Raw genomic sequence first — 11875 nt, forward strand, 5'->3', positions numbered from 1 at the left:
TACATGTCCTACCACTTCCCAGAAGCCTTCTTGTTGACATCCACCTTGGCTGAGCAATGAGTGCACCACCAGAAAGGACCCTGAGTCAGAATGATCAGCCAAAGACAACCTGGAAACTAATTCCATCAACATAAATCCCAGCCTATGAGTCACATGGCAGGGCAGTCCTCCTGGGCTCCCTCACCACCCTGGCCTCTGCCTGAGCATCCATTCCCAATTAAGTTTCTTGCTTTGTCAGAGACTGTGTCTCCTCTGACAATTCATTTCTGAGTGTTAGATGAGAGCCCCTTTTGGGCTCTGGAAGGGGTTCCCTTTCCTGCAGCTTCTCTGCTCCTTCCTCCTGACTTGACCACAGAAACTCAAGGCCATGGTCAGCAAAGCAAGAATTATCAAAAGAGGACTATTTTGACCAGGACCAGGGGACCAAAATAAATGGCTGAAGAAAATGTCATGGAAAAAACTAGCCTCGAGAAGCAATCAACCATATGTGACAACTATTGTTCAGTCATGTCTAACTCTTTGCAACCCCATGAACTGCAGCACAGCAGGCTTTCCTGTCCTTCACTCTTTCCCTGAGTCTATTCAGCTCATGTCCGTTGAGTCAGTGATACCATCCAACCTCTCATCCTCTGTCACCCCTCTTCTTCCTGCCCTCAATCTTTCCCAGCATCAAGGTCTTTTCCAATGAGTCGGCTCTTCACATCAGGCTGAGTATTGGAGCTTCAGCTTCAGCATCAGTCCTTCCAGTGAATATTCAGGGTCAGCTGCTTTCCGAATAAAGTCATTTTCCTTGCCTCAACACTTTGCCTCTCAGATTCATTCATTGGCCTGTTGTGTGGAGAGCAGAGCGAACGAACTTGGACTCAGTAACAAGAGGGCATCTCCTAGAATTCTAGAATTTTGGCTGCAAAACCACAAAATGATGCCAAAAACCATGGAAGTCACCAGTGGAAAATATCAAAGCCACCTGTCCCTGAATGATTTGTTTACAGTGAAGCTTCACCCTTAATTAAGATGTGTTTGTGTTTGTCACTCAGTAGCATCCAACTCTTTGCAAATATTCTGCTTTAGAACACTCAGATCTTAGAAATGTAGGAGTTTCCTATCTTTATCAGAGTTTAACCAAGTTAGCACAGATGTACTACTTTTTTTTCTGCTCTCACTTTGCATAAATTATCTAAGAACATTCTTCACACTCGTCTCCTACATTCCACATAGCCACTGCACTAACATGTGAATGCACTTACCTGGCCACAGGTGATTGAGTCCACAGTGCCTGTTATACAAAGATGGTTCAACCAAACTACTGCAGTTGTTTAAATAAGAACCAAGGGAAAGTGTTTATCCCTCTTTGTCTGTAGTGTATTTTTTTTTTTTTTTTTTTTTAGGCTAGGAATTGTTTTCCGTATCTTCCTCAGTATTGACTGGAGAAAATTTAAAGTCAGACGTCAAGGAGATAGAGGATAATCAAACAGATGTATAAAAAAGTATGTATGCATTTTTCATCTTTCTGTTTTCCTTTACCCATGAGTTAATGACTGACACACACAATGCAACCATGACTAATAAATTATATTTTTACATCTTATTTGTTTTATAACAAAGGCAAACATGATAATACAATTTCAGGAGATTTAACGCTTTGAGCCCAATTCACAAATTCAGTTTTTGACACAGCAATGTGTCCACAGATGGACTAGTATCACAAAGTTTAAAGAGAATGCTAACATAAGTACACATCAATTTCCTATCCAAGGCAGTAAATTATATCTCAGTTTAGCAAAAAGTAACCACATTTCTGTTTTCTGGCACAGCACTTTCCATTTGACATACATCCCATATAGTTTCAATAAAGCTATTTGTTTTAAAATTATTTCTATAAGGCTACAAGTTGGCAATAAAGCTATCTAGTTGCAAGAAGTTATATATATATATATGCAACCTACTCCAGTATTCTTGCCTGAAGAATCCCTTGGATGGAGGAGCCTGGAGGGCTACAGTGTGTGGGGTGGCAAAGAATTGGACACAACTAAGCAACTAACACTGCCACTACTACTACTTATTTGCAATAAAGTTATGTGCACATTAATCTATACAGCTTACATATTTTCACATAAATTCAGCCACCTTATAATGGAATTTTTATTCTTCTACACTTAGCCATTTGCATTTTATCTTTGTGATGTTATACTGTTTATTGTCCTTTGAAACATGATTATTTGATTATGTGTGCATGTGTCTTTGTGTTTATGTACTAATATCTGGAAGAGAGTAAGTGAGAGAAGGATAGGAAACATTTGAGAAGAAAACAAAGAATAGAAGAAAAACTACCATAAATTTTTGCATTCAAATCAGACAGCAGTTTTTTTAAATAACACTCTTTTACACCAATTCATATTTTTTCTTTAACAGATATGTGTATTTTTCCAGGGATAAAGGAAATTATAGCTGGCATGTTTACTTTTGCAACTAAAAGGATATTCCTGAATTTAGACTTAAGCAACTCTGCAGGAAATAATTCCATAAATAAAACTGGAATCCATTTTAAAGTTTTAAAAGTTTGATATATGTTGCATATAACACTCTCTCACAAACTATAAATTGTGAAAAAAACATGCATCAGGAAAAAATAAATTGACAATTGCAAATACTCTGCGTGGTTAGTTTCATGTGATATTGTCCATTTGGACTCTAAATACTGAATTGCTGATTTTCATAACCCAAATTTCTTTACAAGTTATCCCTATTTCTGAGAACCCAAAAGAAATATAGAATGATTAGATGACAATTCCATAGTTTTATATATAACTTTAGTAATTTTACTTATATCTAATTGATACATGTATGTGAAAATGAATGGACTTGATTAATTAGAAAATATTCTAATGAAAAACTAACTTGAATCTAGCTTTCCAAATTTCAGTGTACTCTCTTTAATGCAGAAAATTCACCAAACAATTTCAGAGGTGAAGGGACTGTTTTCCTAGTAATTACATTCCATAAAACCTTCTTTACTTTCTTATTCCTGAGGCTGTAGATCAGAAGATTTAACATGGGGATAACCCTGTGTAGAATACAGAAGCCACTTTGTCCTGATTCAAACAGTAGCTGGAAGTAGGTCTCAGATAAGTATAGATGGAGGTGGAATAGAACAGGATGATGGCTATCAGGTGACACACACATGTGGAGGCTTTGCATCTCCTCCCCTGAATGCATATGGAAGACGGAGAAGAGAAGGTAGGAGTAGGAGATGAAGATCACCAGCAGAATTCCGACCATATTCACACAAGCAAACATGGAAAAGATGCTTTCATGCAGGCGTGTGTCAGAACAGGAGAGCTTAAAAAGTGGGGGACTCTCACAGAAGTGATGGATGACATTGGAACTGCAGAATGACAAGCTGGTCACACAACCTGTGTGAACCACAGAGTTAAACAGTCCTGCTATCAAAGCCCCTGCTGCCATTTTCAGGCAGACCGTCCTGGGCATGATCAAGGCATAAAGGAGAGGGCTGCATATGGCCACATAGCAGTCATGGGCCATTAACCCAAAAGGATGCATTCAGTTGTGGCAAAGGCTATAAAGAAGTACATCTGCAAAAAGCAGCCAGCAAAAGAGATGGTTTTCTTCTCTGACAATAAATTAACCAGCATCTTTGGAGTGATGGTGGGTGAATAACAAACATCCACACAAGACAGGTTAGCCAGGAAGAAGTACACAGGTGTGTTAAATTGGGAATCAGTCCTGATTAAAAGGATCATCCCAACATTCCCCACAACTGTAAGCATGTAAATCACCAAGAAAAGGCAAAAGAAGATAACCTGTCGCTCCAGTGTGTCTGCCAATCCCAACAGGATGAACTGCATGAGTGAAGTATAATTTTTTCTGCCCATTGATTATGGATACAGTAAGCTTAAACTTAAATCGGGTGGAAATATTTCCCTTTGCACAATTCGCCAGATAGAAATACTGATAAAGTAAGTCATATATGAAAAAGAAGCCTTGGACAACAGTGCATGGTAAACAGAGTCAGAGAGAAATTAGTGGGCAAATGAATAGACATTCGATTTTATTAAGCATTTGTCTCTAATAATCTGGATTGAGGGATCCACAAATGACTGGTCTAAATCCACATATATCACCTAAGTTTTTGTTTTTTGTTTTTTGGTTTTTTTTTTTTTTTTTTCCTGAATGCAACATTTATGTTCTATTCTTTCCGGTCTAGTCCACATTCAAAATGCAAAGTACAGAACTATACTTGCGGAAGATTTTCCCATTCTCTGAGCACATATTTGAATTTAAGTCACATGCATTTTTTTTTCTCATCAAGACTACTGTCTACTTTCTTCAACTCCAAAATTTTTTCATGGCCAGTTGGTAATCGCTTGTGTGTTCTCCAAGCAGCAAAAAATAGCTCAGTTCAATAATTGATATTTTGAAATCTATCATATTCTTAATGATGATATTGTAGTGTATTAAGGTATACAGATAACTGTTCTTCATACAAAGCACTCTATCAGATTAATGCCGTGTGGTAGCACACACTGTACCTGTTTATGGCGGTGAATGACAGAGACTGCACCAAGTACTTAACAGTATTTTTCTCAGTACTAACTTGTCTAGTCTATCATTTCTGTTTTTACTAGAATAACTCAGTTGAGGCACACAAAAAAATAAAGAAGACAATTTTCATGTTTCAAATGAAATGCAAAGCAGTGAAATTTTGTATTAGCTCTTCGTAAAAATCTGAGACACCTTCTGAGTATATGTATGTTGCTCCCCTTTTATTTTATTCTCCCTGAAGAGGGCTGGGTAACCATGGGGATTGAGTTATAGGTTTCAATTGTGTCATGAATCCTCTAAAGGCAGAAACTCCAGTCTCAGAAGTATTTAAATATGATAATCTGTAAGTATATGAAATTAAACTCTAGATGGAACTTAGTGATCTCTGTGTTAAAGCTGTTTGCCAAATTAAAAAAAATAAAAGGTATCTATTTAACTGCCACTTTCTTTGTAGTTTTAGTTTACTCCTACGGGTACATTCAGTTCAGTTCAGTTCAGCCGCTCAGTCGTGTCTGACTCCTTGCGAACCCATGAATTGCAGCACATCAGGCCTCCCTGTCCATCAACAACTCCCGGAGTTCACCCAAACTCATGTCCATCGAGTCAGTGATGCCACCCAGCCATCTCATCCTCTGTCGTCCCCTTCTCCTCCTGCCCCCAATCCCTCCCAGCATCGGAGTCTTTTCCAATGAGTCAACTCTTCGCATGAGGTGGCCAAAGTACTGGAGTTGCAGCTTTAGCATCATTCCTTCCAAAGAATACCCAGGACTGATCTCCTTTAGAATGGGCTGGTTGGATCTCCTTGCAGTCCAAGGGACTCTCAAGAGTCTTCTCCAACACCACAGTTCAAAAGCATCAATTCTTCTGTGCTCAGCTTTCTTCACAGTCCAACTCTCACATCCATACATGACCCCTGGAAAAACCATACCCTTGATTAGATGGATCTTTGTTGGCAAAATAATGTCTCTACTTTTGAATATGCTATCTAGGTTAGTCATAACTTTACTTCCAGGGAGTAAGCGTCTTTTAATTCCATGGCTGCAGTCACCATCTGCAGTGATTTTGGAGCCCCAAAAAATAAAGTCTGACACTGTTTCCACTGTTTCCCCACCTATTTCCCATGAAGTGATGGGACCAGATGCCAAGATGCCATTCTTAGTTTTCTGAATGTTGAACTTTAAGCCAACTTTTTCACTCTCCTCCTTCAATTTTATCAAGAGTCTTTTGAGTTCCTCTTCACTTTCTGCCATAAGGGTGGTGTCATCTGCGTATCTGAGGTTATTGACATTTCTCCCGGCAATCTTGATTCCAGTTTGTGCTTCTTCCAGCCCAGTGTTTCTCATGATATACTTTGCATATAACTTAAATAAACAGGGTGACAATATGCAGCCTTGACGTACTCCTTTTCCTATTTGGAACCAATTTGTTGTTCCATGTCCAGTTCTAACTCTTGCTTCCTGATCTGCATATACGCTTTTCAAGAGGCAGGTCAGGTGGTCTGGTATTCCCATCTCTTTCAGAATTTTCCACGGTTTATTGTGATCCACACAGTCAAAGGCTTTGGCATAGTCAATAAAGCAGAAATAGATGTTTCTCTGGAACTCTCTTGCTTTTCCGATGATTTAGCAGATTTGGCAATTTGATCTCTGGTTCCTCTGCCTTTTCTAAAACCAGCTTGAACATCAGAAAGTTCATGGTTCACGTATTGCTGAAGTCTGGCTTGGAGAATTTTGAGAGTTACTTTACTAACATGTGAGATGAGTGCAATTGTGCTGTAGGTTGAGCATTCTTTGGCATTGCCTGTCTTTGGGATTGGAATGCAAACTGACCTTTTCCAGTCCTGTGGCCACTGATGAGTTTTCCAAATTTGCTGGCATATTGAGTGCAGCACTTTCACAGCATCATCTTTCAGGATTTGAAATAGCTCAACTGGAATTCCATCACTTCCAGTAGCTTTGTTCATAGTGATGCTTTCTAAGGTCCACTTTATTTCACATTCCAGGATGTCTGGCTCCAGGTGAGTGATCACACCATCATGATTATCTTGGTCATGAAGATCTTTTTTGTACAGTTCTTCTGTGTATTCTTGCCACCTCTTCTTAACTTGCCACCTCTTCTGCTTCTGCTAGGTCCATAGCATTTCTGTCCTTTATCAAGTCTTCTGTGTATTCTTGCCACCTCTTCTTAACTTTCCACCTCTTCTGCTTCTGCTAGGTCCATAGCATTTCTGTCCTTTATCAAGTCCATCTTTGCATGAAATGCCATATGACCCAGCAATCCCACTGCTGGGCATACACACCGAGGAAACCAGAATTGAAAGAGACACATGTAACCCAATGTTCATCACAGCACTGTTTATAATAGCCAGGACATTGAAGCAATCTAGATGTCCATCAGCAGATAATTAGATAAGAAAGTTGTGGTACATATACACAATAGAATATTACTCAGCCATTAAAAATAATACATTTGAATCAGTTCTAATGAGGTGGATAAACTGGAGCCTATTATACAGAGTGAAGTAAGTTAGAAAGAAAAACACCAATACAGTATACTAATGCATATATATGGAGTTTAGAAAATGGTAACGATAACCCTATATGCAAGATAGCAAAAGAGACACAGATGTATAGAACAATCTTTTGGACTCTGTGGAAGAGGGCAGGGTGGGATGATTTGGGAGAATGGCATTGAAACATGTATATTATCATATGTGAAATGAATCGCCAGTCCAGGTTTGATGCATGAGACAGGGTGCTCAGGACTAATGTACTGGGATGACCGAGAGGGATGGGATGGTGAGGGAAGTGGGAGGGGGGTTCTGGATGGGGAACACATGTACATCCGTGGTGGATTCATGTCAGTGTATGGCTAAACAACTACAATATTGTAAAGTAATTAGTCTCCAATTAAAATAAATAAATTTATATTTAAAAAATAAACTGTAGCATTAAAAAAAAAAAAAAAGCAAGCATCAGTTCTTCAGTGCTCAGCCTTCTTTATGGTCCAGCTCTCACATCCACACATGACTATTGGAAAAACCATAGCTTTGACTATATGGAACTTTGTTGACAAAATATTGTCTCTGTTTTTTAATTTGATATCTACATTTATCATGGCTTTCCTTCCAAGGAGCAAGTATCTTCTAATTTCATGGTTGCAGTCACCTTTCACAGTGATTTTGGAGCACAAGAAAATAAAATTTGTCATTGTTTCCAATTTCCCCCTTCTATTTGTCATGAAGTGATGTAGCCAGTTGCCTTTTTTTTTTTTTTTTTTTGAATGTTGAGCTTTAAGCCAGCTTTTTCACTCCTCCCTTTCACTCTCATCAAGAGGCTCTTTAGTTCTTCTTCGCTTTCTGCCATTAAGGTGGTATCATCCACATTTCTGAGGTTGTTGATGTTTTTCTGGCAATCTGATTCCAGCTTGTGATTCACTGAGCCCAGAATATAGTATGATGTACTCTGCATATATGTTAAATAAGCAGGGTGACACAGCCTTGTGGTATTCCTTTCCCAATTTGAAACCAGTCTGTTGTTCCATGTCTGTATCTAACTGCTGCTTCTTGATTTACATACAGGTTTCTCAGAGACAGGTAAGGTGGTCTGGTATTTCCATTTCTTTAGGAATTTTCAACAGTTTTTGTGATCCATACAGTCAAAAGCTTTAGTGTAGTCAATGAGGCAAAAGTAGTTGTTTTTCTGGAACTCCCTTGCTTTCTCTGGATCCCTTGCTTTCTCTCCTTCAATTATCCAATGAATGTTGGCAAACTTGGTGTCTGGTTCCTCTACCTCTTTGAATGTATATACTAGAAATTCAATCTCAGTTATTTCCCCACAGTCATATACAATAACATTTATTATTTTATTTTTGTAAGTTATTTCTTTTTTATGCTGCTGTTTTAATTTCAGCTTTTTATGCTGAACATATTTGATTGCACTTTACTGTTCATATTCAGCTATCATTCTGAGATTTCACCTTATCCATTTCCTGAAGATTTTTTTTACTTTCCCCATTTGGATCTACGGTTTTCTTGCATCTATGGTTTTCCTCTCTATTGGTTTTGTATTTCAGAGACACATATCTTTATCAGTTTTCTGAGAGAAGTTTATGAGTAGTGTGTGAAGCACGTCTTCATTTTGCTCTTCACTTGATTATTAGTTATGAAACAGTATAGAATTATGGGTTAATATCTTAACATATGACTCTGAAATTCTTTATTCATTGTTTTCCAGCTTCCAGTGTTGTTAGTAAGAAGTTTTCAGTTCATTTTTATTCCTTATCTATTATATGTATTAGCGTTCTTAAAATTTATGATGGTGAGTCTTGTATCAATTGTAATTCATGCCAGTAGATATTCAGTGTATTCTTTCATTCTTGAAAGTCATGCCCTTTGATTCTTGGAAATTAATGTTTTTTAAGATTCATCCCCCCTCTATTTTCTCTCTTTTATCTTTTTCTGTATCTCTTATTATTCTTATGTCAAACCTCCTGGATTGGTCATCTTTTTCTTTTTAAATTCCTTTTTCATTTTTCCTATTTCTTTGTTTCTTTTCTCTTCTCTTTCCTGTTTCCTTTCTCTTAATTCTGGAAAGTTCTATGTGGTACACTGCATTGTCTACTGATTATGTAGTTAGCTCTCTGATGTTTGTTAAAAGGTACAATTTGTCTTACTGCTTTATACCAGTCAATTCTTTTTCTGTTGTCTCCCTTTTTGCTTCTGATTTTCTGTCTTTGTAAAGCATTCAGTTTAGATTTGAAAAAATGTTGACTACCTTTCTTCATATTAGTTTTCTTAATATGTAATTAAATTGCATGTATAAAATAACCAGCAAAACTAGACTCAGCAATTTTGAAATTAACCACAGTCAGTATACAACTAGATTGGTTGGGGCGGGGGGTGGGTGGGAGAAGAAGCTAAAAGTTTCCTGGTCAGGGACCTTGTTAAAATGGTTAATCTTGTAGTTTACTGCCAGAGGAGTCCAATCATAATAAAAGAGGGGCAAATGATAATTTGATTAGGCAGTTAGATGATAGTGTACAAGCCCAATGAGCACAACAGAATTCAAAAGATGCTCAGTGAGTAAATTGTTATTAGAAATGAGAATCTCTGAATTAAGATCTCTCTGACTTAATGATGTGAAGCTTATCCTTTATTGGGCATGTAAGAGTGCTCTGCATAACATGAAAACTCATAAATGAAGAGCAACTAAATTCTAAAGAATAAGATCTAATTCTTTATCTGATTTATTTGTCAGAAATGTACCAACTCTGTTTTATGACACAATTTTTCCATTTTATCTCAAATATTAGAATGTCACTAATTTGGAGGTCTAAAGAAAGAGAGTATGGCTATGGATGCAAAAAGTATTTAGATTGTTGTGTTTGAAATAATTTAGATTACCTGAAAACTTTGGCTGTAACTTTTGACTTCATCTTGAGACCACAAAATAAATACTTTTGAGCTTTGTTTTGTTTTGTTTAGCCACTAAGTCATGTCTGGCTCTTTGGACCCCCTGGACTGTAGCCTGCCAGGATTCTTTATCCATGGGATTTTCCAGATAAGAATACTGGAATGGGTCACCATTTCCTTCTCCAGGGAATCTTCCCAACCTAGGGATGAACCCTCATCTCCTGCATTGGTAAGCGAATTCTTTACTGCTGAGCCATCAGAGAAGCCCTCAGAAAATAAATGTATGTATTATTAAATTTTATAAAAAGAATCAGTGTTTAGATTTGGAAGAAATTATGAAAAACAACCACATGAACAGGTAAATAGGCCTAATTTAATTTTTAAGAGAGAAATGAAAATCTTTCTGGTATATATTTTAGTAATTAATAACAGAGATCAAAATTTGTTGGCAATATAGCAACTGTTATATACAATATATTTGAATCTAATATTGCAGTTTGATTAGAAAGAAACAAAGAGTGCAAACTAAGAAGTTACATTCATAAGGTAGGAAAGAAAAGCAATGATGATCAAAAGATTTTCAAAGAAATAAAGGAAAAATTAGAGTTGATTACAACAAACATAAAATAATGACTATGAAACTGAAGAGAGAGAACAAGAGAGTCGGGCCCAGCTGACCAGCTAGAGTTTGGCCTGGACTTCCTCAGACTTAGATGACTTGGACAGGAATGATCAGCTGTGAAGACTGTACTTCATGCATGGAGGAGGATAGACAAAGTTTGACTGGATTCAGAAAGTGCCTCCTACCACCCCTTCAACGAGTTTTGAAGTTGAAGTTGAAGGCAGCAACCTCCCTTTGAGAAAGTATCTCCTATTTTCTCTGACTGATTCTGGGACTATATAAGGCAGCTTGTAGATGATTCTGTGTACATGGTACACAATTAGAATGACCAGGGTTCCTCAGAGACTGGTATTTGGAGAATTGAAAAGGCTAAAGAAAAATGACAATAGTTATACAACAAGACACTAGAGTTAATTTGGAGACCAGAAGTGATGCTAGAAAATAAAATAAAAATGGAAATTACAACTGAGTAGATGTTGGAAATCAGTGAAATCAGTCTGTCACATGTATATTTTCCAACAGTGCTTTTGTCGGTGGACTTTGATAGCATAGTTGTCTAAAAAATATTTCATTGTCTCAGTCTAACAATAGATTTTATTCCAGAATACAATTGTTATATAGCAAAACTTCAGTATGTTGGAGAAAATGTTGATCAGCATAGTTTTAAGCTTTGTATGTCCTTTGTTTGCAGAGAGTCAGGCATAAATGTGGATTTGTGATTAGACTTTTCTAGTGCATTTCTGGTGTCCTGTGCCTTGGGCATGACACATCAGAGTCTAGTGTTTATCTTTTGTTAACTGCCAGATTCCTCTGGAAAAAGCCTCCATGCAATACATCATCTGCAATGTTTGTTTTGGGTATACATATAAATACATGTTGAATGCATTTGTTACAGATATTGTGGTTTCCAAAGCCAGCTTAAGTAAAACAGTGTGAGATGAATGATGAAGGGGACCTTCTGAAGGAGGTATGAAATTAATAATCAAAATATTATCTACCTAAATATCAACAGCAAAGCTTTTTATTATTCTATGTAAACTATTTGAGTGCCAGAATGAATCAGGACAACATGGTTATACTTGCTTTATGTCTGCACTGGGGAAGTTTGTGAGGAAACTCTCTATGACACATTGAGTATAAAAATGTAATAAAAACTAAATTCTGAATTTGCATTAGGAAAGTGTATTTGGTTTGATTAATAATTTAAAATAACTTCATTTGAAGCATATTAAAATTTTTAAGCCTATTTTGGTTGTTATTGAGAGCCAAATCTGTTT

The 11875-nt window shown here is 37.1% G+C and overlaps 1 pseudogene; it reads right to left on the reverse strand.

Annotated features, from left to right (window-relative positions):
• Positions 1 to 2919: 2919 nt before the first annotated feature.
• On the reverse strand, positions 2920 to 3893 carry LOC102416599 (annotated as a pseudogene).
• Positions 3894 to 11875: the final 7982 nt, after the last annotated feature.

The sequence above is a fragment of the Bubalus bubalis genome, chromosome 2 (assembly GCF_019923935.1).
Source record: "Bubalus bubalis isolate 160015118507 breed Murrah chromosome 2, NDDB_SH_1, whole genome shotgun sequence".
NCBI classification, from domain to species: Eukaryota; Metazoa; Chordata; class Mammalia; order Artiodactyla; family Bovidae; genus Bubalus; species Bubalus bubalis.